This window comes from Sus scrofa, chromosome 5, assembly GCF_054392235.1.
Source record: "Sus scrofa isolate SSC_HxYL_T2T_F1_AM1 chromosome 5, Sscrofa_HxYL_maternal_Yorkshire_Landrace_v2.0, whole genome shotgun sequence".
Taxonomy (NCBI): Eukaryota; Metazoa; Chordata; class Mammalia; order Artiodactyla; family Suidae; genus Sus; species Sus scrofa.
In genome coordinates, this window is record NC_139387.1 from 65,236,087 (window position 1) to 65,262,470 (window position 26,384).

General features: G+C 37.6%; 1 protein-coding gene and 1 long non-coding RNA gene across 2 annotated transcripts in view; one reads left to right on the forward strand and one right to left on the reverse strand.

Moving 5' to 3' along the window:
- The window catches only part of GUCY2C (guanylate cyclase 2C), a 672,163-nt gene extending 647,335 nt beyond the window's left edge, over window positions 1-24,828 (forward strand). Inside the window, exon 23 of the transcript XR_014845323.1 lies at window positions 24,743-24,828. The gene's annotated coding sequence lies outside the window, so the exon portion shown is untranslated. The remainder of the gene's footprint in view (window positions 1-24,742) is intronic.
- Window positions 12,969-26,384, reverse strand: part of LOC146403400 (uncharacterized) — a 1,275,680-nt gene continuing 1,262,264 nt past the window's right edge. The window contains exon 4 of the long non-coding RNA XR_014803827.1: window positions 12,969-13,372. This is a non-coding gene — a long non-coding RNA (uncharacterized LOC146403400). The remainder of the gene's footprint in view (window positions 13,373-26,384) is intronic.

Sequence of the window (26,384 nt, forward strand, 5' to 3'; positions counted from 1 at the left end):
ATTTAATGCTTATTGAACCTTCTTAAGATCCTTAGGTTTAAGTTTCCACAGCAATGTAGAGTGACATTCACACAGATCTCCAAATAAGTTTTAAAGGACAGATAGAGACTGGGGCACAGTAGTCCAGGTTGAACCCAGAGAGTTACGTATTACATACGGGTAGTGAAGACCTGGTGGACAGGGGACGGGTATCTCCAAAATCTGGGTTATTCTCTTCTTTTCCTATTGTTGCTGTAACAAATTACCAGTGAGCTATTGGCTTGCACAGAACAAATTTATTATCTTACAATTCTGAGGGTCAGAGGTTTGAAATGGGTCTCATGGATCTAAAGTCAAGGTGCTAGCAGGGCTCCATTCTTTCTAGAAACTTGCAGCAAGAATTCCTCTCCTTAATCTTTCCACCTTCTAGAGGCTGCCCATATTCCTTGGCACATGGCTCTCTTTTGGTTAGCAATTGCCTCACTCTGACCACTGCTTCCACCGTCATATCTCCTTCTCTGACTTTCACTTACAAGAACCTTTGTGATTATGCTGTCCCATCCAAATAATCCAGAATAACCTCTCCATCTCAAAATCCTTAATCATATTTTCAAGGTCCCTTCTGTCATAGAAGGTTAACATATTTACAGGTTCTGGAGATTAGGATATGACTTTAGGGGGGTATTATTCTGTTTTCCACAGTTACAATATTTTTCTGGTTATATACTTTTAATAAACATTTAAGAGTACAGTGTGGCAGGACTCTAAAATTTGAAAATAAAGAAAATGGAGTCATTTAAAGTACATTTAAAAATCAACACATAATTTACAAGAAAGGTAGAGAAAACCACCTAAAGAAGATGAAATCACTTGCAACAAAGCATGCCTTCACTGGAACCTTTTTAATATCTGAATATCACTGGTATAATTAAATCAGATTAAAGAAAAAGGACAATAACATAGGCCAGGTTGGCAGTGACCACCCAAACACTGAAAAGCGAGACTTAGACACTGGCATTTGATTATTTCAGTTCTCATGGTAAGTATGTCCCTGAAGAGTGAATGGTGCTGGGCTTTAGCTCTTGCATTCTAAGTATTCTAGGCTCTCTGGCAAGACCATCCCTATGGTAAGATTGTGTATCAGGCTAAGGAATTTATTTGGTCGGTGACTCCTAAACTGTATCCGTAGAATAATATTGTTTCATGAGATACTGATATGTGTCCTAGAAAGACAGGAACCAAATTTATTCTAGAAGAGCTATCTGAGTTGTTGCACGTTCACAGTTTACAGCAGTAGACCAAAGGACACATGCAGTTATGAAAGCTATTTCTCTTAGTTTATTCCATCATTTCTCTACTTCACTTGATTATTGAATCTTCTGTTGTTGTTGAAGGATCTATTAAAATGTCTCACAGAACATAGCACATTTTGGGAAAGGATGCATTAAAGACTTGATTTATCTACCTCATGGTGTTTTGTGTCCTTGTTCACAAAACCAACTTTTGATTTCCATGTGGTTGGACCACAGGAAAAAAAATGTTTTGATCAAGCCAACATGATATTTCTTGTGCATGTGGTGTTAACATTTCTCACTGTAAATTAATACGTCATCCTTTTGATGTTTACTTTTGTCTCACGCGCCTTTTAGTTATAGTGTGAGTTGATCTCTTTAACACCCAAATTTCCATTTCCTTTCAAGTGCCTGTGTACTCACCCATCTTTATGAAAGGTAGAGTAGCCAGAACTTTATCTACTACAAGACTGATGAGTGGAAAATAATAATGAGTTATGGACTCTTAAGTATTTGTCCTAACATCATGTGAATTTCCTGGACTACAATGGGAGGTGGGTGAATCTTGAAGCTAAACATCAAAAGGCCTAAGATTATCACGCATTTCTGTCCTTAGGCGATCGTTTCAGTTTCTTTCCTCTCAGCTAACCGATGGATAATAACATCAATCTGTTTAACATGGTTACTATAAAGTACATTCATCCTACTGGTCGTAACAGGGTCCTCCCAGCTTAGAGAGAATATGGGGTTAAGGAGGGCCAAAGACAGATCAAAAATAACATGCTGATTCTTTTAAAAATCAGCCTGGTAATACAAAGATCTTTCATAAGAGCTGGTTAATGTTAGAACCATGGGTTTTCCTCTTACTACACTCAGCTGTGGTTGGACTAATATGTATTGTGATTTGTACGGAAATCCTCAACAGTTCAGAAGGGAAAGAAAGCTTGGAGAAACTTCATATAATAGTAATCAAGTAACAGATTATGAGAAAGAAAGATAAAAAGACACAGAATCAGTTAACTTTTTTAGAAAATAATAACATGATTCTCATAGAATTATGTAATAAGCTTCCATAATTTATTCAAGATTAATACACTTAAACAAACAAAGTTCATGGAAAATAAAACCTTGTAATAGCCTTGGAGGCTTTATTCCTGCTATCCTTCCTCCTCTGATTCCTCAGTTTACCCAGGTAGAGTTTCCTTTGCCAATGTACTATGCCTTCCCAAACCTCTGCATCTTCTAATGGTTCTTAATTAGCACCTCGTGGGGTAAGAGCACAGATTTATTCTCCATAGGCTTCTTAGAACCTGACATTTAAGAATTTCCCTTTGCAGTAGTCTACCCTGGCCTACAGTTCCTCTAATGTTTTGCTAAACTTTGCCCTATCTCTCGTCCAATAAGATAAAAAATGTCTCCTCCACCTTTTTTGCATGAGAAAAGTGTTTGAACAAGAAGTTTCATGGGGCGAACTCCTATGGACCAGGACTTGTAGAAAAAAGCAAAAGGACACAAGATCTGAATTAGATCAAAGAGAAAGCCTACTTCCCTAGGAAACATCTTCTTTGCATTTGTTCCCTTTGAGCATAGCCAAGTTTAATTTTAATGTTGTATTAATAAGATTTTTTCATTTATTTTTATTTTAGAAAGAGTGCAATTAGGTGTTCCTGCTATGGTGCAATGGGTTAAGAATCCAACTGCAGCAGAGGCATGGGTTCCATCCTTGGCCCAGCACGATGGGTTAAATGATTGGTCATTGTGGCTCAGATTCAATTCCTGGCCCAGGAACTTCCATATGTCACAAGTGTGGCCATAAGATAACATAAAAAAATTAAAAAGAGTGCAATTAAACAAAAGCAAATCCACATGTAATTTTAATACCCCAATTATAATTATTAAATATTAACATCAATTTTTCACAAAATTTCGAAACTACATAAACAGTCGAATGACCCTAAATCAATAGACATGTGGTACAAAAGAAGCTGTACTTTTAAATATTTGTATTGGATTTATTTAGTAGAGCCTTAGAGCCTTTCTTACTGTGATCTAGACATACATTGAAACAATCTTTGAAAATTCAGTTATTTTAAAGTTATAATTTGAGGCTTTCCCATTGTAGCTCAGCGGTAACAAACCCGACTAGTGTCCGGGAGGACATGGGTTTGATTCCTGGCCTCACTAAGTGAATTAAGGATCCTGTGTTGCGGTGAGCTGTGGTATAGGTCGCAGATGCTGCTCGGATCCCACGTTGCTGTGGGTGTGGTATAGGTTGGCGGCTGCAGCTCCGATTCAATTCGACCCCTAGCCTGGGAACCTACATATGCCACAGGTGCGTCCTTAAAAAAAAAAAAAAAAAAAAAAAAAAAAAAAAGTTCTGTCTTTGAAAATTGAACTTCTCTTATTAATCTCAGAAGTGACAATATAAACGGCTTTAAGTATTTAAAGTTCTCCTTCATTCTCTCCAGATAAGAAAAGGATGATGGGGAATTCCTGACGTGGCTCAGTGGTTAATGAATCTGACTAGGAACCATGAGGTTGTGGGTTTGATGCCTGGCCTTGCTCAGTGGGTTAAGGATCCGGCGTTGCCGTGAGCTGGGATGTAGGTTGCAGACGAGGCTCAGATCCTGTGTTACTGTGGCTCTGGTGTAGGCCGGCGGCTACAGCATCAATTACACCCCTAGCCTGGGAACCTCCATATGCCATGGGAGAGCCCTAGAAAAGGCAAAAAAAGACAAAAAGAAAAGGATGACGGCATTAAAGGCTACACTTCATTTCTGAGTGCTGAAGAAAATTTTACAGAGAAAACGTCTTCCTAAATCTAAATTTCTGAGTTTATAGTTCTTTACTTCCCTTAACCAGAAATTCACATTAACCTTTTTTTTTTTTTTGCCTTGGTAATGGTTACCAGAGACATACATTAATTTTTTTCAGCTTTGTTTATAAAGCTTTTGGAGAAAATCAGGGAACATATCTGGCTTGCTACCTGCACTTCTAGTAGTTCTGAACACTGGATTGGAATACTATGGTTGCATTTGCATTAATATCTGTTCTTCAATAAATCATCATTTGTTGAGCGCTGTGCTATCCAGTACGGTAATCATCAGCCAAATGGGTCCATCAACCGCTTGAAATGTGGCTAGTATGAGCCGAGATGTGCCATAGGATATAACACAGAGCAGATTTCATAGGCTTAGTACAAAGGAAATGTGATAAAAGTCATGAATAATTTTTATGTTGATTATATGTTAAAGTGGTAATATAGTATTTTGACTATGTTGGGTTAAATTATACTTGTTACTGGAATTAATTTTAGTGTTTTAAAAATTCTTTTAATGTATCTGTTAGAAAACTTGAAATTATATAGGTGGCTTTCCCTACAGCCTCACATTTATGTTTCTCCTGAGTGGTGGTGATCAAGAGCCCTTGTGCCCTGAAGAATTTTACGTGTTCATATTTTCTAGATACATTTAAACATTCAAACGTTCACTGTGTCCACTGCCTTTGTGAAAGTCTTCTTAAATGTACTATGCTTCTGCATCTTCTTAGGAAAAGCAACGATAGAACACTTTCTTGGTAAGTCAATATCATCATTATGGAGCTTAAATTTTTTTTATATTGTGTTTTACTGATGCCCTTTTCAGTTAGTGAAGCTTATAGGACTATTGCTCTCATGTAAAATGGCCTCTGCTTCATATATATTTATAGTCAGTAATTTGGCTGTATTTTTCCCCAATGTTTGTTTTTGCTTAAGAATATCTTTATAATGCAATCTGTATGTCCCTCATAATTTAAGAAAACCAGTTTTCTAGAAAAAGCGGGCAAGCAGCTTATGAGGTCTGTAAACTTTTGCAGAATTGTAGGTCTTAGGGTCCATGGTAGGCTCTGCTTTTTCAGTAGATAAAGTCATGGGTTTTATTACAGCTGGTTTTCTTGCAAAGCACAGATCTTTTTGGCTTTGGATTAGAGGTTATTGATGAGATATCTGTGGCTGCCGGAAGTCTTCCTACTGATTTATTACCTGCTGTGTGGCATTTTCAGATGATGTTAGAATTTATATATACAATTGCTGAGAAAACTGTGTAAAAATACATAAAGGGTTGATAGGCAATAGCTAGAATTATTCCGTTGACTTCTGTTTTTTAGGGCAGTGCTGCGGGTCCAAGCCACAACTGCTGTGTTTAAGTGTGGCTATGCAGACAAATGTGGAATGCTCATGTGAAATTTGAACCTGTTGGCAAGTGTAGCCTATTGTTATTTAGCTATTCACCTGAAGGCTTTCTTCGTGTTTCACGAAGGGCTGCTTTGTGTGTTGCTGCTGTTTCCCAGCAGTCCAAGGCTCTGTTGCATTGCTTGATGCTGTGTTTCGATATGTGCTTATAGCATTTATCCTCTTCCCCTTGCCTGTGATTTTTCTGACATCAGCTTTCATATACAATAGCTCCTTCAAGGTCCTGCTGTCTTCCATTCTCTGTGAACGCACATTCCAGGGGCACATCAGTATGAGGATTATTTCAACACCAAGACTGACAATATTCCTTATGATGCTCATGCAAGATCTGATTTTGGCATTTGATGATGGCTGTAACCTAGACATTACCCTTCAGTCTGGATCCTTTGAAAAGGTGATATAGAGCAGAGCATGGTACTGCTCTCTTTTATTGGTGATGTGGAACAGGTTAGTTAGGATACTGTCTATTATTAGGTGACTACATAAGTCAATATTGCTGCATAAAAAATATGCCAAAAATTTCAGCTGCTCATAATAACAAATATTTATTTTCTTATTCATGTGTCTGTGTGTTGGTAGGGTTTATCTGAACATGGTTGAGTTCAGCTGGGTTTCAGGCTCAAGACTGGATGTAGATGTACTTCATGCTTCTTTATTTTAGGACCAGTCACCATCCAAGGTATGCTTTTTTAACATTAAAAAAAATTTATTGAAATAGGAATTTGCATTGTGGTTCAGTGGGTTAAGAAGCTGACATAGTGTCCATAAGGATACGGGTTTGATCCCTGGCCTCGTTCAGTGGGTTAAGTGTCTGGTGTTGCTGCAAGCTGCAGCTTGCTTTCGACCCCTAGCCCAGGTACTTCCATATGCTGCAGGTGTGGCTTTAGAAAAAAAAAAATTATTGAAATATAGTTTGTTTACAATGTTGTGTTGTTTCAGGTGTATAACAAAGTGATTCAGTTATACATATATACATAAATATATACTCTTTTTTTAGATTTTTTTCCATTATAGGTTATTACAAGATACTGAGAATAGTTTCCTGTGCTATACACTCGGACCTTGTTGGCTATTGATTTTATATATAGTAGTATGCTATTACAACCCCAAACTCCTAATTTAGCCTTACCCCCCCCCCTTTCTCATTTGGTAACCATGTATTTATTTTCTATGTCTGTGATTCTATTTCTGTTTTGTAAATAAGGTCATCTGTATCATTTTTTTAGAATCCTCATATAAGTGATATATGGTATTTTTCTTTCTCCTTCTGACTTACTTCACTTAGTATGATAATCTCTAGGTCTTCAAATGGCACGATTTCATTCTTTTATCCCTGAGTAATATTCCATTGTGTATATATACCACATCTTCTTTATCCATCCCTCTGTCAACGGACATTTATGTTGTCTCCATATCTTGGCTATTGTGAATAATTTTGCTGCAATGAACATTGGGGTGCATGAATCTTTTTGAATTATGGTTTCCTCTGGATATATGCCCAGGAGTGGGATTGCTGGATCATATGGCAATTCTGTTTTTAGTTTTTTTAAGGAAATTCTCCATAGTAGCTGTAGATATTTTTAACAATATACAATGTGTTTTACATACATGGATTTTACACATAGTAGTATGCTCTTCTGATGATGGATCACAGTGGTGCAAGAACCAAGCTAAATTATGAAAGTACATGCAAAGCCGCTGCTAATATTTGATTGTATAAAGTAAGTCACATGGCCAACCCTAGCATCAATGAAACAAAGAAATACATTCTTGCTGCTCTAGGGAGAAGCACCACAAACCACATGATAGAGATTATTTCCACCTGTTGTTGTGTGAGGAGGTCAGTGAGACTGCCTTGTAAAACAAAATCAAATATAGAACTGGATAATAAAGTTTTTAATAACAACCACTTAAGGGATATGGAAATTAAGCAAAGGTAGATAATACTTAAGAAGTATTTATTCCTGAAAAAAAAATGCAAGAATTTTGGGTAAGAGCTGTGGGAATATGCACCCTTTCTACTTGGAGCTGCTTCTACAGCACATGCTGGTTGGTGAAAGCTGTAGTTTTACCAGGATAGTGCTGGCTCTGAATACCAGCAGTTTTTCCTCCTGAGTGGGCAGACTCAACTTGGGGCTGGAGACAAAAGCCCATGCTTTTGTCATCTAAAAGTGGCAACTTCAGTAGGAAACAAATGGGGAAAACCTACAGCTTTTCTGGCTTGAGGCTCTGATTCTATTTGGGGCAAGTGGCAGACCAGCTAGTAACTTAATGGGGAGATCTTGGAAGTGAGAAAGCCGTAAAAGGACTCCGTAAGCTTTCCACACATTCCTGGCTGACTGGGACTATGAGCTATGCACATGCCAGAAGAGACCAAAAAGAATCTAATGGAAAGTACAAGCCAAGTTATGTTTGAGAACTAACTGATGTTTGGATGCATTTCCCAATCTATACACAGCCTGATTGGTAGAGGGTAGAAGTACTTTTGGACTTGAGGTGTTTAAGCAAATCTCAGCATAAATCATTAGCTGACCACTAATATATTAGTGACACAGGGATGAGTCCTAATAAGGCAAGTTGAAAAATAATTTTATAAATACAATTTAAAAACCTAAGTAGAAACATTAGGAACTGCACACAATGTGGAAGACAGATTCTTCAGTTTCAAGCTTATTAAAGTTACTTAAAAACAAAATGTCTCCAGATAGATAAATCAATACATAAAGCAATTTCAGAATCACTACATTTTATTATCTATTACAAACTGTTGTCCAGTTTTCAACAAAAATTATGAGAAACACAAAGAAACAAGAAAATGAAATCCATACTCAGGACAACAAGTAGTCAATAGAAAGTGATTGAGTTGGCTAAGATTTTGAATTTAACAGATACAGACATCAAAGCAGCTATTATAAGTATGTTTGAAGAATGAAAAGAAACCACATTCAAAGAAGTAAAGGAAAATATGGTAAATTTGACTCAAAAAAATAGGAAATCTAAATAGATATTGAATCTATAAAAAAGAATCAAACAGAAATTCTAGATTTTAAAGATACAATAACTGAAATGAAAAAATTCACTAGATGGGCCAGTAGAAGATTTGAAAAGATGAGAGAAACAATCAGTGTACTTGAAGATAGATCAATAAAAATTATCTAAAGAACAAAGAGAGAAGAAGATTGAAGGAAAATGAGCAGAGACTCAAATGTAGAACAATGTCAAGCCTATCAATGTGCTTATAATGGTAGTCCCAGGAGGAGTGGAGAAAAACAAAGGGAAAGTTTTCTTTGAAGAAATAATGAGCATAAACTTCCAAAATTTAATGAAAAGTCTTAATCTATGGGTCCAAAAAGCTCAATGACCACCAAGTAGAGTAAACATGAAGAGATCCACATATAGACCTATGATAATGAAAACTCCAGTGTGATACCAAAGGCAGACAAAGATATTACAAGAAAGAAAACTTATAGTTTAAAGCAATGATTTCTAATAAACATAAATGCAGGAATCTTTAGCAAAATATTAGCAAAGTGGAACTAGCAACATATATAAAGAATTATATACCATGACCAAATAGGATTTAGCCCTGGAATGCAAGAATGATTTTACGTCTGAAAACAAATTAATATAACATGTGATATTAATAGAATGAAGGACAAAACTACAAAATTTTGTCAATAGACATGTATACATCTTTTGACAAAATCTAATAACCATTTATGCTAAAAAAAAACCTCTCATCAAATTAAGAATAGAAGTATTCTCTACCTGTAAAAGCCCATGCATGAAAAATCTACAGCTAACTTTATGCTTTATTCAACTAAAATCTTTCTCACTGAGATTGAGTATAAGGTAAGAATGTCCACTTTTGCTACTTTTATTCCATGTTTACTGGATGTTCAAGTCAGTGTGATAAGGAAAGGAAAAGAAATTAAAAGCCTTTATGCTTTTATATGTATATATGTGTGTGTGTGTGTGTAACACACACATGTATTATTATATATACACACACATATATATACAGTATTATATATATTAGCTCTCTTTGTTAGAATTAATAAGTGAGTTTTGCAAGGTTGCACGATATAAAATCAATATGCAAAATTAATTTTATTTCTTTTTACCAGCATTGAACTATATGAAAATTAATCTAAGAAAGGAATTCCATTCACAAAAGAAAAAAAAAATCCCAGGAATAGATATAACAGAAGAAGTGAAGGAGCAGAGTTCCTGTCTTGGCACAGTGGAAATGAATCCGACTAGGAACCATGAGGTTGTGGATTTGATCCCTGGCCTTGCTCAGTGGGTTAAGGATCTGGCATTGCCGTGAGCTGTGGTGTAGGTTGTAGACACGGCTTGGATTCTGCATTGCTCTGGTGTGGGCCAGCAGCTGTAGCTCTGATTTAACCCCTGGGAACTTCCATATGCCATAAGTGTGGCCCTAAAGGGTGGAAAAAAAAAAAAAAAAAGAAGAAGAAGTGAAGGAACTATATACTAAAAGAATAGAAAACATTTTTGAAAGAAATTATAGAGAATTAAATTCATGGAGAGGTACCAAGTTCATGGATTATAGGATTTAATATTATTAAGATAACAATTGTCTGCAAAATGATCTATAGATTTAACACAATCTCTATCAAAATTCCAGCAGACTTTTTTCTTTTAGAATTTGACAAGCTGATCCTAGTTGTTTTCATATGGAAATGCAGACAACTTAAATTAGCACAATAATTTTGTAAAAGAAAAATAAATTTGGAAGATTAACACTGATTTCAAATCTACTATAATTCTACAGTTATCATACAATATCATATAAGGATAAACACATAGATCAATGAAACAGAATAGAGTCTAGAAATAATCTCTTACACTTATGTTGAACTGATTTTCACAAAAGATGCAAATATAATTCAATCAGGGAAAGAATACTCTTATTTAAACAAATTTTGCTGAGTCAATCAGATATCCATATGCAAAAAAAAAAAAAAATTTAAGTGAACTTAGGTCCTTACTTTACACTGTACACAATTGTGTGTGTGTGTGTGTGTGTGTCTTTTTGTTTTTTTAGGGCCGCACTCATGGCATATGGAGGTTTCCAGGCTAGGGGTCAAATCGGAGCTATAGCTGCCTGCCACAGCCACAGCCATAGCCACAGCTACAGCTACACCAGATCCAAGCCACCTCTGTGACCTACACCATAGCTCACAGCAATGTCGGATCCTTAACCCACTGAGTGAGGCCAGGAATCAAACCTAGGTCCTTATGGGTACTAGTCAGATTTGTTTCCAGTGAGCCATGATGGGAACTCCCCACAAACAAAATCAGTTCAAAATGAATCAAAGCCTAAATGTAAGAGTAAGAACTATATTGTTTCTAAAGAACACATAAGAGAAAATCTTTGTGATTTTAGGTTAAACAAAGATTTTTTTTAACTGACATAAAAACAATCTATAAATGACAAAATAGGCAAATTGACTTTATCAAAATTAAAATATATTACCCTTCATAAGACCATTAAGACCATTAAGAAAATGAAAAGTTGAATTTGCATTATGGCTCAGAGGGTTACAAACCCAACTGGGTGCATGAGAACGTGCGTTCCATCCCTGGCCTCCCTCAGTGGATTGTGGATCCAGGGTTGCCCTGAGCTGTGCTCTAGGTTGCAGATGTGGTTCAGATCCCATATTGCTGTGGCTGTGGTGTAGGCCGGCATCTGGGATTCAACTCTAGCCTGAGAACCTATGCAGTCCAGCCATAAAAAGCAAAAAAAAAAAAAAAAGAGCCAAGACAAGCTAAACACTAGGAGAAAGTATTTGTAAATCACATATCTGATACAAGACATATTTAGAATATATAGCTATTACAACTCAATAATAAAAAGACAACTCAATTAAAAAATGGGCAGATTTGAAAAGGTGTTTCACCAAAGACATGAAAGTGGCTAATAAGCACATGACAAAGTGACAACATTTGGGAAAGATAAATTAAAACTACAGTAAAATACCACTACAGACCCACTAGATTGACTATTACCCAAAATATCTGACAATACTAAGTGTTAGCAAGAAGATGGACAAACCAAAGTCTTTATACAGGCTCTTGAGGGTGTAAGATGCTACATCCAGTTTGGAAAAAGTTTGGCAGTTTCTGTTATACAAGTTATACATATACTTACCATACTGTCCAGCATTTTCATTCTTCTGTGACTACTCAAGAGAAAAGAAGACACACAAATACTTACCTATGAACATTCGCAGTGGCATTATTTTTAATAGACCAAATTTAGAAACAGTCTAAATGTTAACCAACTAGAAAATGGATAAGCAAAATGTTATATATCCATAAAATAGAATAATACCACTTAGCAATAAAACGGAATAAAGTCTGATACAGAAAGCAACATGAATGAATCTCAAAACCATTATATTAAGTAAAAGAAATCAGATGCAAAATACTATATTTTGTGTGATTCCATTTATATAAAATTTCTAAAAAAGGGAAAACAGCTGCCTAAGGCTGGGAGACGGGGTCGATTGCAGACAGCATGAGGACACTTTTTGGGGTAAGAGAAGTGTTCCAAAACTGCACTGTGGTCACCCTTCCATTACTGTATAAATTTACCAAAAATCATTGAACTACACACTTACAATGGGTGAATTTTACAGTGTATAAGTTATATATCATAACAGGTTCAATAAACCTGTTAAAAGTCACATGGCAAAGAAGTATATAATTATATTAAAAGGAAATTAAAGAATGGAATAATTCAATCCGTCACAGTAAACACACATGCTTTTTCAAATAAATAAAACTTGCTGGTGAATTTCTTGGGGCAGTCAAACTTGAATTTCTTTTTTGGCTTCTACAGCCTGTACCTAATATTAGTTTTAACCAGACTCTACCATCTACATCTTTCTGGTTCCCCACTGCTTCCCTGGCAATTAGCACAGGGCTTATAGCAGGTGCTTAATAAATATTTTTTGAATGATATGTAGTAAGGATTCTTGAAACTCTGATTTTTAGTATCTACTATGTAATAAAAACCACACTCCATTTTTCAGTAATATCTAAAGTTGCACTCCCAATTTTAGAACATTGCCAATTTTTTTTTTCTTTTTTTGATGGGCATGTCCACAGCACACAGAAGTTCCTGGCCCAGGGATTGAGTCCAAGCTGCAATTGTGACCTATGTCACAGTTGTAGCAACGCTGGATCCTTAATCCATTGCTCTGGACTGGGCCAGGGATTGAACCTGCAACTCTGCAGCAACCTGAGTCGCTTAAATTGGATTCTTAACCCACTGTGTTGCCAAAACAGCCTCTATCCATTGGTGCTGAGTAGAAATGCAGAAACAGTTTGGGGTGAAGTAGAAAAATGCAGAACAGTTTGCTTTGCCTGGCAGAGGTGTCCACTTAAAGACTGTGCTCCCTTTGGGAGAGATTAGGAGATGGTTTTATAGTTTTGGGAGTGGAAAATATGGCCATAGATAAGGATCAGGGTAGAGTCAAGCTTGCATTGTTTCTCAGAGCTGGTGTTTAGTGGCCCCAGGCCTGGTTCTGGCGGTCCTCCTTCTTTCTGGAATGAAGAATGCTACATCAAGTAGTTAATATCTTCTGTTTGTTGGGGGTTTTAGTTCTGCAGAAAGGCTCAAAGATATTGCTATGTATATTCCTTGAAGAGGAACTAGGACCCTGCCTCAAGGCTGCACTATTATCTCTTGATTGCTCTTCCCTGATTAGCAACTGTTTGAATCTGCCCTTTGGAACTCAGGGAAGGTCCTGGAGACTGAAGCATATACCCTAAAGACAAGAAACAGGACACGGAAAGGCTTGTGTGCCCAGAAGTCAGACAGGGCCCTGCCAGGTTACAACTGTGCCATAGCAGGAACTCCTATCAATTTTTTTTTTTAAGTTTTTATGCTTGAGTATTCTTGCCAAGGAAAATACAACTGTAACTCAAATTATCCTAGCTATGGACCACTAACTATTTAGACTCCTATGAAGTCCTGCACCTTTTCTCTGCAGCCCAGGGAATGCTTCACGTGAGCTCAAGTGCAGTTTGCCCTCCTGATAATTCTCACTGCTCTTCTGGACAGAGTAGTTTCCTTGCTTGGCTCTTTTCTTACTCTTCCATGTTTGGTAGGTCGTACTTCTTCTCAACTGGCCCTCTGCTGCACTACGAGCAAGCACCCTGGATCTGTATCATCAAACAATGAGCCTGGCAGAGTGGTAAAAGGACAGACGGTGTGGTCCATGCTGCTCCACCACAGGATGCTGGCCATGCTAGTCATGCGGTGGCGGCGGCTGCACCAAGCTCTCAGCACATCAAACTTTGGGAACCCGACTGTGGAACTGGAGAAGATGTCTGCCTCCCTTTTGGGTTGCACTGTGCGAGAGTGTCCTAAGACAGTGCTGCTTAGGACTAAAGTGTTAGAGAGCGATTTTTCGTTTTATTCATAGCCTTCTTTCTTCTTAGGTCTGCCTGCATATACCTTCCTTTAGGTTTAAGAAGGAAACGTTCTATATTGTTTAAGATATTCTTTGTTATTCTTTGACATAATTTGACAAACTCCTTCAGACCTACAGCAGAGGAGTGCTGTGGGGAAACAGGTGTGCTCAGTCTGATTCATGCAGTTCTCAGACTCCCTACTGTCCTCCGACTGGAGGGGTCGGTCTTGTCATACTTGTATTCTTCCCTGCCACTAAGTACTTTAGGACCCCTTGAAAAGGCTCCTCCCATAATTTGACAAACACCTTCAGATGTGCCTGAAGACACAGCAATGGATGATGACCCAATCATGAGCTTTGCTGCATTTATTATTAAGAAGTCTCTATTACAGCACCTTAGATAATGGACATTTTTTTTTTTTTTCTTTTTAGGGCTGCACCCGAGGCACATGGAAATTCCCAGGTTAGGGGTCAAATCAGAGCTGCAGCTGCCAGTCTATGGCACAGTCACAGCAATACCAGATCCCAGCCTCGCCTGCGACCTACACCACAGCTCACGGCAACCCTAGATCCTTAACCCACTGAGCCAGGCCAGGGACTGAACCCACATACTCATGGATACTAGTCAGGTTCTTAACCCACTGAGCCACGATGGGAACTTCCCATAAGGGACATCTTAAAAAATGTGGTCTTGTTAACATTGACTTTATTTAAATACTAGAAACTTAAAATATAAAATTAGTTCATAACGTATTTACAATTTTGATAGTGGAAGAATTTTCCTCTTTTTTTTTTTTTGGATTATGGCTGCTTGAATTTAAATAGTAAATGTCACAGTGAAGTGTGTATTTTGCATGATTACCGTGACTCTTAAGCATGATCTTCTTCAGAAGTTGGCCTCAGCATATGTTGAACCTTTGCTGTGTTGCAAGCTCTTAATAGCTTCCCTAAATCTATTATCTGTACCTTTGTGACCAAATCCTTGCAATAGACCCAGCTGAAAGCATTATTTCCCAGCCTACCTTGCAGTTTGATGTGGCCAGGGAGGTAAAAGTGGAAGGAGAGCTTTAGGAAGGCTCCTAAAAAAAGTAAGGGAATGAGCATTCTTTCTTTGTGGGGATGTGATTGCTGGCATTGGAAGCCATGTTATGTTTTAGGAGGGTTGAGAAGAAATAGTCAATGAGCCTGGTCCCCTAAGGACTTTGAGAAGTCACCATGGAGGCTCTGGTCTGCCTGAATATACCTTCCTTTCGGTTTAAGGAAGAAACAGTGTTCTGTATTGTTTAAGACCTTCTTTGTTTTGTTTTAGTTTTTTTCTGAAATACACAGTCAAGGGTTATTCCTAGAGAAGACATCTGCTAAATACAAGAAGAAGAGGAACTGTATTCAGAAGTTCAGAAGAATCGGAAGAATAAAGCACCTGATTACTATCTATTGATTCAGGAATGGTTTCCATTATGAAACAGCATCTCAAAGGGCAGCCGTTGCAGCATCCAGTTTATCTGAAGCATTTCAAATATTAGTGAAGTGTTTATGTTTATTAATCAGAGAGTCATAAATGGCTCTGAAATGAAGCTGGGCTAAATACCAAGCTTCTGAGATTGTAGTCAGGATAATTCTGTTTCCCATGCTGTACCTTCTGGGGCCTTTGTTTAGAACAGTGCTAAATAAACCTCATTTCTGATCCATGAAAAGAATCTCATATTGCCCTATGTCAGTTGTCTTACTTCTTCTGCCTCTAAGGGAGGGTTATTTTTCTGTTAGAAAACAATGCATCCATAAAATAAGAAATTTAGACAGTGATAGAATACAAGGTGTTCTTCAATGACTAAAACTTTCATTGATTCTGTTCCCGAAATCGTAACTAAAATTTTTTTTCAGCTTTATCGAGGTGTAATTGATAAAAAAAATTGTTAGCTATTTAAAGCGCACAGCCTGATAACTTGATATACATGTGCATTGTGAGAGATATCCCCCCCATGGAGTTGATTAACATATTTGACTCGCACATTTACATTTTTAAATGTTTATTTTTATTTATTCATTTTTCTTACTGAGATATAGTTGATTTATAAGATTATAAGATTTATAAGATTATATTAGTTTCAGGTATGCAACATAGTGATTCAAATTATTTTATACATTATGCTCCATTTAAAGTTATAAAATACTGGCTATATTCCCTGTACTGTACAATATAATCTTGGAGCTTATTTATTTTATACATATTAGTTTGTACTGTGTCTTTTTTTTTTTTTTTTTTTTCTTGTCTTTTTGCCATTTCTTGAGCTGCTCCACGGCATATGGAGGTTCCCAGGCTAGAGGTCGGTCGAATTGGAGCTGTAGCTCCTGGCCTACACCACAACCATAGCAACGCGGGATCCGAGCCGCATCTGCAACCTACACCACACAGCTCAGGGCAACACCGGATCCTTAACCCACTGAGCAAGGCCAGGGATGGAACCTGCAACCTCATGGTTCCTAGTCAGATTCGTTAACCACTGCGCCATGACCGGAACTCCTAGTTTGTACCTCTTAAATAGTTACTGTCGAGGGCTCTTGGCCTTCTTAATCAATGGAAATTGAAAAGAGGCCAGACAGGAAATTTCAGGCAGGGTTTACTGGGGCCCCTGCTGTAGCGGGGGGGAACAAAAATAAGCAAAAATCTCCCTTTCTTGCTTGCTTGCTGGGGTGGGTGGTGACGAACTGGTTCCTTATATGGGGCAGGGTGAGGGTAGGGGTGGGTCCAGGCCTCAGGCCAGAGGGGTGGCTTAGGTAGTGTACCCACCTCTTTGGTGGTGTTGTATGCAGGGGGCATGCATAATACCTTGCTTTTGCTTCTGACACCCTGCTTTTGCTCTGAGCTCTTCACAAATGGAAGGTTTTTAGGGTTTTTTTGTATATTTTTGCTCAAAATGTGCCCCAACTCCCCATGTATGCAGTTGTTTTTAGTCTGTTATAGTTTTTTTTTGTATTTTGTTGCTCAAGGAGATGCTTGTCTAGGTGCAAGCATTGCAGCCACAGCAGCAAAGCATCCCAGGTCCCAGGTTCTGGCCTGTCTTAAAACCCCTACTCCTATCTTGCCCCTTTCATTTTCTTCTTCCCACTAGTTTGTTCTCTGTATCTGTGAGTCTGTTTCTGTTTTGTTATATCCATTTGTTTGTGTTTTAGATTTCACATGTAAGTGATAAAATAACAGTATTTTTCTTTCTCTGTCTGACTGATTTCACCGAGCATAATACCCTCCAAGTCCATCCATGTTGTTGTAAAAGGCAAAATTTCATTCTTTTTTATGGCTGAGTAGTATTCCATTTTCTCAATGTGGGTATCTTCTTTATCCACTCATATGCTGCTTCCATATCTTGGCTGTTGTAAATAATGCTCGTATGAACATTGGATATATGTATCTTTTCAATTTAGTGTGTTCATTTTTTTTTTTTCCTGGATATATGCCTAGGAGTAGAATTACGGAATTATATGGCAGTTTTATTTTTAGTTTTTTGAAGGACCTCCATTCTGTTTTCCACAGTGTCTATACCAATGTACATTCCCAATAGAGTATAAGGGTTCCCTTTTCTTCACATCCTCATCAGCATTTGTTATTTGTGTTCTTTTTGATAATAGCCATTCTGATAGGTGTGAGGTGATAATACATCGTGGTTTGGATTTGCATTTCTCTGATGATTAGCAATGATGAGCATCTTTTTATGTGCCTGTTGGCCATCTGTATGTCTGCTTTGGAAAAATGGCTACTTTGGTCTTCTGCCCATTTTTTAATGAGTTGTTTTTCTGATGTTGAGTTCTATCAGCTGTTTATATGTTTTGGATATTAACCCCTTACTGGTCATATCATTTGCTACTGCTAGTGTCTGTGTCCTCAGAGAGAGCTCAAGTTGCCTTCTGCCTCTCTAGGAGACTCCAAGATCAGCAGGTGGGTCTGACCCAGGCTGCTTTCAAATACCACTTCTGCCCTGAGTCCTAGAGTATGTGAAATTTTGTGTGTATCCCTTTAGAGCAGAGTCTATTTCCTACAGCCCTTTGGGTCTCCCCAAAGTAAGTTTCATTGGCCTTTAAAGGCAAATGTAGGAGCTCAACTTCCCGGTGCTGGATCCCTGGGCTGAGGAGCTTGATGTGGGGCTCAAACTCCTTTCTCCTTAGGGAGAACCTCTGCAGTTGTAATTATTCTCCTGTTTGTGGGCTGCCTACCTCGAGATATGAGTCTTGACCATGTTATGACCCTGTCCCTCCTACTCATTTCATGGTGGTTCCTTCTTTATATCTTTAGTTGTAGAAGGTGTTTTCTGCTGGATTCCTGTCTTTCTCATTACTAGTTGCTCTGTAAATAGTTATAATGTTGGTATGTCCATGCGAGGAGATGAATTCAGGATCTTCCCACTCCACTGTCTTAGCCAAGCTCCCTTCCCTCCTCTTTTTCTTTTGATGAGAACATTCAAGTAATATTTTCTTAGCAAAGTTCAAATATACAACACAGTGTCATCAACTATAGTTACCACATTATATATTAAATCCTCAGACCTTATTCAAAGATTTTTTTTTTGTGCTTACCTCTGTGCCTCATATATTTTAGTCTACTCATTTATTTTTAAATTGCTATTATAATAATAAGCAAGTATAATTCCAACCAGATTATTAATTCCCAAAACATAGGAGCTATATCTTAAGTGTATAGCCCAAGACTTTGGCATATAATAGTCAAAATCATGATATGTCAGAGATAAATGAAAATACAATTAAAATTAAAATCCGGGAGTTCCCGTTGTGGTACAGTGGTTAATGAATCCAACTGAGAACCATGAGGTTGCAGGTTTGATCCCTGGCCTTGCTCAGTGGGTTGATGATCCAGCGTTGCTGTGAGCTGTGGTGTAGGCTGCAGACACGGCTCGGATCCCGCGTTGTTGTGGCTCTGGCGTAGGCCGGTGGCTACAGCTCTGATTCGACCCCTAGTCTGGGAACCTCCATATGCTGCAGGAGCGGCCCAAGAAATGGCAAAACGACAAAAAAAAAAAAAAAATTAAATTAAATTAAAATCCTAATAGTAATACCGTAGGACATTTTGGGATTTAGCTGTTTTAGGAGTTGGAGAAGTACATCCATTTGTTTGAGTTTGGGTACTCTGACATCTTAAACCAGTGCCTTCTACACGACAGGTTTTTTTTTTTTTTTTTTTTTTTTTTTTTTGCATCCACGCATTGACATAGGAGTCAATGATCTTCTTAGGAGAAGATCAGCGGGTACCCTGACCACTCCATCTCCAACTAAATTTCAAATAAATAAAATTGTACCAATTGTGTGGTATGGCTCAAACTTAAACTGTTTGCAGCATAGGACAATGGGACTCTTGAGAATAAGTCTTAACACAATGTAGAGGCGAGTCTACAATAAGAACTGGGTTCAATATCTAGATATAAATTATTATAAGAGAGCTATAGCTCTGGGTAAAGAATATGGACAAGCATAAAATTCATCCTTGCCCAGTGTATTAGTTTCTTACAGCTGCTGTAGCAAATTGCCACAAACTTGGTGGCTTAAGACAACAGAAACTTATTCTTCCACATAGCTCAGGAGGCCAGGATTCTGAAATCAAGGAATTGGCAGGGCTCTGATCTTTCTAAAGACTCTAGGGGAGAATCCTCCCTTGCCTCATCCAGTGTCTGGAGACTGTATAGCTCCAGTCTCTGCCTCTGTCTTCACACGGTCTTCTTCCTTGTGTTTCTGTGTCTTTTCTGTTTTTCTTTAAAGAATTAGTCATTGGATTTAGGGCCTACCTCGTCCAGGATGATCTTGTCTCAAGATCCTTAACCTAAACATATTTGCAAAGGCCCTTGTTCCAAATAAGTTCACATACACAGGTTTTGGGTGATTTATCTTCAGAGAGGGTTGTGCTGCTATTCAACACACTAAGTCCATCCTCTTACTCCCCAAATTCATGTCCATGTCACATACAAAATACATTCACTCCGTCCCCATATTCCCCAAAGTCTCAACCCATCACAGTACCAATTCTTACTTCAAAATCTATTGTAAATATCATCAGTTCAAAGGTCCCAGATATCATCAGCTAAATCATGTATGGATGATGCTCTAGGTATCATCTATCCTGAGGCAGATGTGGTCCATGAACCTAGAAAACAAGTTATTTGCTTCCAAAGTGGAATGGTGAGACAAGTATACAGATAGCTACATTATAAAAGGGAGAAATTGAAATAAACAAAGAGGGCACATGTAACAGGCAATTTTGAAATCTGGCATGACCAACTGCATCAGGTTTTAAGGCTTGAAAATAATACTGTGAGGCACAAGTCTCCTCCTCTGTGCCTGCAATTCTGCCATCATCCTCTGAATCCTTAGTGGCAGCTCCCTTGTGCTCTCTGCCCTTGGCAATAGCTCCATTGTCTTTGGCCTCTGGACCCATAGTAGTTCTGCCTTCTGAATCATTCTTCCTTTTTTTTTTTTTTTTTTTTTTTTTTAAAGGGTTAGCTCATGTTTACAGCTGAGTGGCTCTACAAGTCCATTTACTGCCTATAGAATTTTAGGAACAGACCACCTTCTTTCATTTTGTCTCACCTCCATTCCTATCAGTCCAAGTTGGTAATGTTTGTGCTGGTATAATATCATCAAAAAACTTGTGGGCCTCCAGTGTATACCAAGGGGGTTCATACCATCTGCAAGAGAGTTCTTCACAGAGTCTTCCTGGATAACCTCATCTCTATTCTTGGCTTCTGCTGACATAGTTGATTGGGAAATGAGTCACACACCTAAAATCTCTTCCACAAAAGGTTGTCCAGCTGCACTCTTGGCTTTTTCTCCAGAGCAGGCTTTCTCAACAGTGGATTTCCTAATTTTAGCATCCTTTGCAATACGGATAGGCTGAAAACCTCTCATACCATCAAGTACTGGTTTCTTTTTACTTAACAGTTCCTCCCTCAACTTACTTTTTTCTTCTTTCATTTTACTCTCAGCAGAAAAAATGAACAAACAAACCCCCAAAACCAAAAAAGCCAAAAAACTAAAACCCCAAAACCAAGCAGTGTACTTGGAAATGTCCTCAGTTAAATATTCAAGTTCATTTCTTTTAAGTTCTACTTTTCCACAGGTCACCCAAGTTCTGCCATCTTTTAACAAAGCTTGCCTTTCCTCCAGTTTCCAATAACATTTTCCTCATTTCCTTCTGACATCTCACCAGAAATACCTTACCAAATCCAAAGGCACTGGCACATTTTTAGGTATTTGTTATAGTAGCACCTCTCAATGCCAAAATTTGCATTAGAGTTCTACCAGAGAAACAGAAACAGTAGGAGATATAGAAATCTTGTTCATTCTATCTATCTATCTATCTATCTATCTATCTATCTATCTATCTATCAATCATCTGTCATCTATTACATATCTTTCATTTATCTATTTATCTCAAGAAAGTGGCTTATGTTGGCTGGCAAGCCCAAAATCTGTAGGGCATGTCAGCAGGCTGGAAACTCTCCTAGAAGCTGAAGCTGCTGTTCACAGGAAGATTCTCTTCTTCCTCAGAGAAAATTAATTTTTTCTCTCAAAAAAAAATAGCCTTATTGGGACATAATTCACATGCTATACAATTCACCCACTCAAAGTGTACAGATTAATAGTTTTTAGTATACTCACAGATACATGTGCAACCATCACTGCAGTCAATTTTACAATATTTTCATTACCTCAAAAAAGAACTCCAGACTCTTTAGCTTCCACTTTTCATTTCCCCATTCCCTAAAACTACTCTCTTGATGCACAGCCCTAAAGAACCACTAATCTATTTTCTCTCTCTATAAATTTACCTATTTTGGAATTTTATGTACTTGGAATTATGTATGACATGGTCTTGCTGCTGGCTTCTTTCACTTAGCATAGTATTTTTAAGGTTCGTCCATGTGGTCGCATGTGTCAATACATCACTCACTTCTTTTTATGGCTGAGCCACATTCCATTGAATGGATTGTCAGACTCAGATGAATTGTCTGTTCATTTGTTGATAGTCATTTGGGTTGTTTCCACCTTTGGGCTAGTATGAGTGATGCTGCTGTAAATATTTGTGGACAATTTTCCATGTGGGCATATGTTTTCATTTCTCTGGCTATGTACCCTCAGAGTGGAATTGCTGAAACATATGTTAACTCATATTTAATCATTTGATGAACCACTTCACTATGTTCCAATATAGCTGGACGGTTTTATATGCTCACCAGCATTGCCTGAGACTTCTGATTTCTCCACATTTCCATCACTTGTTGGCGGTCTTTTTGATTCTAGCCATCTTAGTAGGTGTGAAATGGCACCTCGTTGTGGTTGTAATGTACTAATGATGATGGGCATCCTTTTGCGTGTTTATTAGCTACTATATATCTTCTTTGGAGAAAAGATTATTTGGATACTTTGCCTATTTTTTATTGTGTTCTCTCTTTACTGAGTTGTTAAGAATTTTATATATAGCATATAAAGTATCTTAACAAACATATGACTTACAAATGTTTTCTTCCATTGTGTAGGTTGTCTTTTCACTTTCTTCACTTTGAATTACAAAAGTTTTAAATTTTGATTGTCTAATTTGTTTTTTCTTTTGTTGCCTGTGCTTTTGCTGTCCTATCTAAGAATACTCTGACAAACACAAAATCGTGAAGATTTTGCCTTACATTTTCTTGAGTTATAGTTTTTGCCCTTGCCTTTAGGTTTTTGGTTCATTTTGAGTTAATTTTTGTATACTGTGTGACATGAGGTTCCAGCTTAATTCTTTTGCATGCGACTATCCAGTTGTCCAGCATCATTTGTAGAGAAGTCTATTATTTCCCATTGAATGGTCTTGGAATTCTTGTCGAAAATCAGTTGACTATAGCCATATGAGTTTATTTCTGGGCTCTCATTTCTATGTCATTGGTATATAGGTTTATCTTTGTCGACAATGTCTTTTATTCCATTTCTTTGTAAACACATTTTGTCATTGAGTGGTGTGAGTTCTCCTTTATTCTTCTTTCTCAAGATTGCCATTGCCACTCTAAGGCCTTTGCAACTGCATATCAGTTTGTCCATTTGTACCAGGTCAGCTGGGATTTTGATAGAGAGTACATTGAATCTGTAGTTCAGTTTGGGGAGTATTTCCTTTTAACAATGTTAAATCTTCCAGTCCATAAACATGGGATGTTATTCCATTTGTTTATATCTTTAGTATTTTTTCCACAAAGTTTTACAATTTTCAGAATATAAGGTTTGCACTACTTTTGTCAAATTTATTCCTAAGCATTTTATTTTATTTTTTTGATGCTATTGTGAATGGAATTTTTTTCCTAATTTCATTTTCATATTGATCATTGCAAGTGTATAGAAATACAATTCATTTTTTTATATTGATCTTGTATTTTATAATCTTGCTGAACTCACTTATTAGTTTTAATAGTTTTTTTTAGTGTATTCCTTAGTATTTTTCTATTAAGATCATATCATTTGTGAATAGAAATAATTTTATTTCTTCCTTTCCAGTTTGGATATTATTATTATTATTACTATTATTTTATTTTATTTTTTTTGCGAAAGCAGTGCTCAGAGGGAAATTTATAGCAATACAGGCCTTTCTCAAAAAAGAAGAAAGATCCCAAAATGACAACTTAAACCTCCACCTAAACGAATTAGAAAAATAAGAACAAAAAAGACCTAAAGTCAGCAGAAGGAAGGAAATTATAAAGATCAAAGAAGAAATCAATAAAATAGAGATTCAAAAAACAATAGAGAAAATTAATAAAACCAAGAGCTGGTTCTTTGAAAAGGTAAACAAAATTGACAAACTCCTGGCCAGACTCACTAAAAAGAGGAGAGAAAGAACCCAAATCACCAAAATTATAAATGAAAAAGGAGAAATGACAACGGATACAGCAGAAATACAAAAAACCATAAGAGAATACTATGAACAACTATATGGCAACAAGTTTGACAATCTGGAAGAAATGGACAATTTTCTAGAATCTTACAGCCTGCCAAAACTGAATCAAGAAGAAACAGACCAACTGAACAGACCGATCACTAGAAATGAAATTGAAGAGGTCATAAAAACACTCCCTACAAATAAAAGTCCAGGACCAGATGGCTTCACAGACGAATGCTATCAAACATATAAAGAGGAATTGGTGCCCATCCTCCTTAAACTCTTTCAAAAGGTTGAAGAAGAAGGAATACTCCCAAAGACATTCTATGATGCCACCATCACCCTAATTCCAAAACAAGACAGAGATACCACCAAAAAAGAAAACTATAGCCCAATATCATTGATGAATATAGATGCAAAAATTCTCAACAAAATCTTAGCCAACCGAATCCAACAACATATCAAAAAAATTATACACCATGACCAGGTAGGGTTCCATCCCAGGTTCACAAGGATGGTTCAACATACGCAAACCAATCAACATCATACACCACATTAACAAAAAAAAGTCAAAAATCATATGGATATTATTTATTTCCTTTTTTTGCCTAATTGCCCTAGTGAGAAACTCAAGTAATGGGTTGAATAGAAGTGGTAAAAGCAGACATCCTGTCTTGCTCCTGATGTTAAGAGAAAGCATCCTGCCTTTCACCATTAACTTTGATGTTGGGAGTTCCCGTTGCGGTGCAGTGGTTAACGAACCCAACTAGCATTCATGGGGATGCAGGTTTAATCCCTGGCCTTGCTCAGCGGGTTAACAATCTGGTGTTGCTGTGAGCTGTGGTGTAGGTCACAGACACGGCTTGGATCCCGCGTTGCTGTGGCTCTGGCGTAGGTCAGCGGCTACAGCTCCGACTAGACCCCTAGACTGGGAACCTCCATATGCTGCGGGAGCAGCCCTAGAAAAAGGCAAAACGACAACAACAACAGCAAATTTGATGTTGCTGTGAGTATAGTTTTGCTCTTAAGGCCTTTTAATTGACTGAATGACCCCTTATTCAGATTATTGAAGATAATCTTCTTTAAATGAAGTCAGGGGATTATAAATGTTAACTACATCTACAAAATACTTTCACAAAACACCTAGATCAGTGTTGAAGTGAATAGCTGGGTACTAGAGCCTAGACAAATTGATACGTTAACTATCCCATGCAGGTTCTTTGAAAGGTGGGTGTACTCTGAGAGCAAGTGGCTACATGTATGAAATAAGAGAAGTAATAGTAAAATCCACAGGGTTTTGGAGCCCCTTGATATGGAACTCTAAGATGATTTAAAAAGGGAGAACTCTCCCTTTCTCATTTTACAAGAATATTATCAAGGGCCTCAGGTCCGAGGGGTACTTCGGGGCTTTGGTTTCATGAACATCAGATTTTTTTAGGTGGGGTCCTGAAATTCATCTTTTTCCTAAGCTCCACCTTGCTAAGTATCATACAATGACTCAAATATAAAATATAAAAACAGAATTCATTCTCCCTCCTATGTGCTAACACCTCTTTTTCTTTCTTTTCGCTTCTGTTCTAGTATGTGCCTCAATGCATGGTACCATCAAACACTTGACTTCTTAATTCAGAACCCTCAGAGTTATCCTACCTTCCACGCTCTTGCCTAATTTCTTATTTAATCACTATTGAGTTTTATAAATTCTTTCCTCTCAATTTCTTTCAGACTAACTACCTCCATTTCATTCAATGACCTCCATTACTGCTTTAGGTCAGTGTCCACATGGTCCTTTCTGGACCCTCCAGTGAGTCCTCCACACCATTGCAAAAATGATTTTGCTAAAATCCTAATCCAATGACCCACATGTTCCATCGTTAGTTACCCATTGCAGAACCCCCAAACCTCAGAATGTGGTAAACAAAGTCTCAAAGCCTGTATACCTTCTGTCCCACTGGTAGCCCTATGTGTTACTCGGCATCATGTCCCCATCTTCACCATCTCCCCTTCCAAACAAGTATCAATGCCCCTGCCACACCCAAGTACTCACATCTCCCTAAACATGTTACATTGTTCCATATCCCTGCACTTTTACTCTGGCTCTTCCATCCGTTTTGAATATTCTCCTCTCCCTACTGTGCTTCTCCACCTTCATATGTTTGGGAGGGCACAGAGTTATCTTCTAAGACTCAGTGTCTACAGGATATGGAGGAAAAAAGTTTCTTCAAAGAAGGCTGAGGAAGAATTATGCATGAGAAGATATGTGAAAAAAGTACTGTGTCCTGAGTAGTTTTAGAAAATGACGTTGTTACTCAAAAGAGACCGAGATTACAAAACACCAAAACAAATTATTTCGTAGGGATTCTAGGAAGTTAATGCACTTTATTTTCTTTTAGATTGGACCTTTAAATTAGAATGTACCATACATAAAGTTATATAGGTGCTTCATAAATGTCCTGGTAAGAGCTTTTAAAAGTTTAATAACTTGTGTTGTAGGCATGACAGAAATACTGTATGTAGATCATACAAAGTCAAAAGAA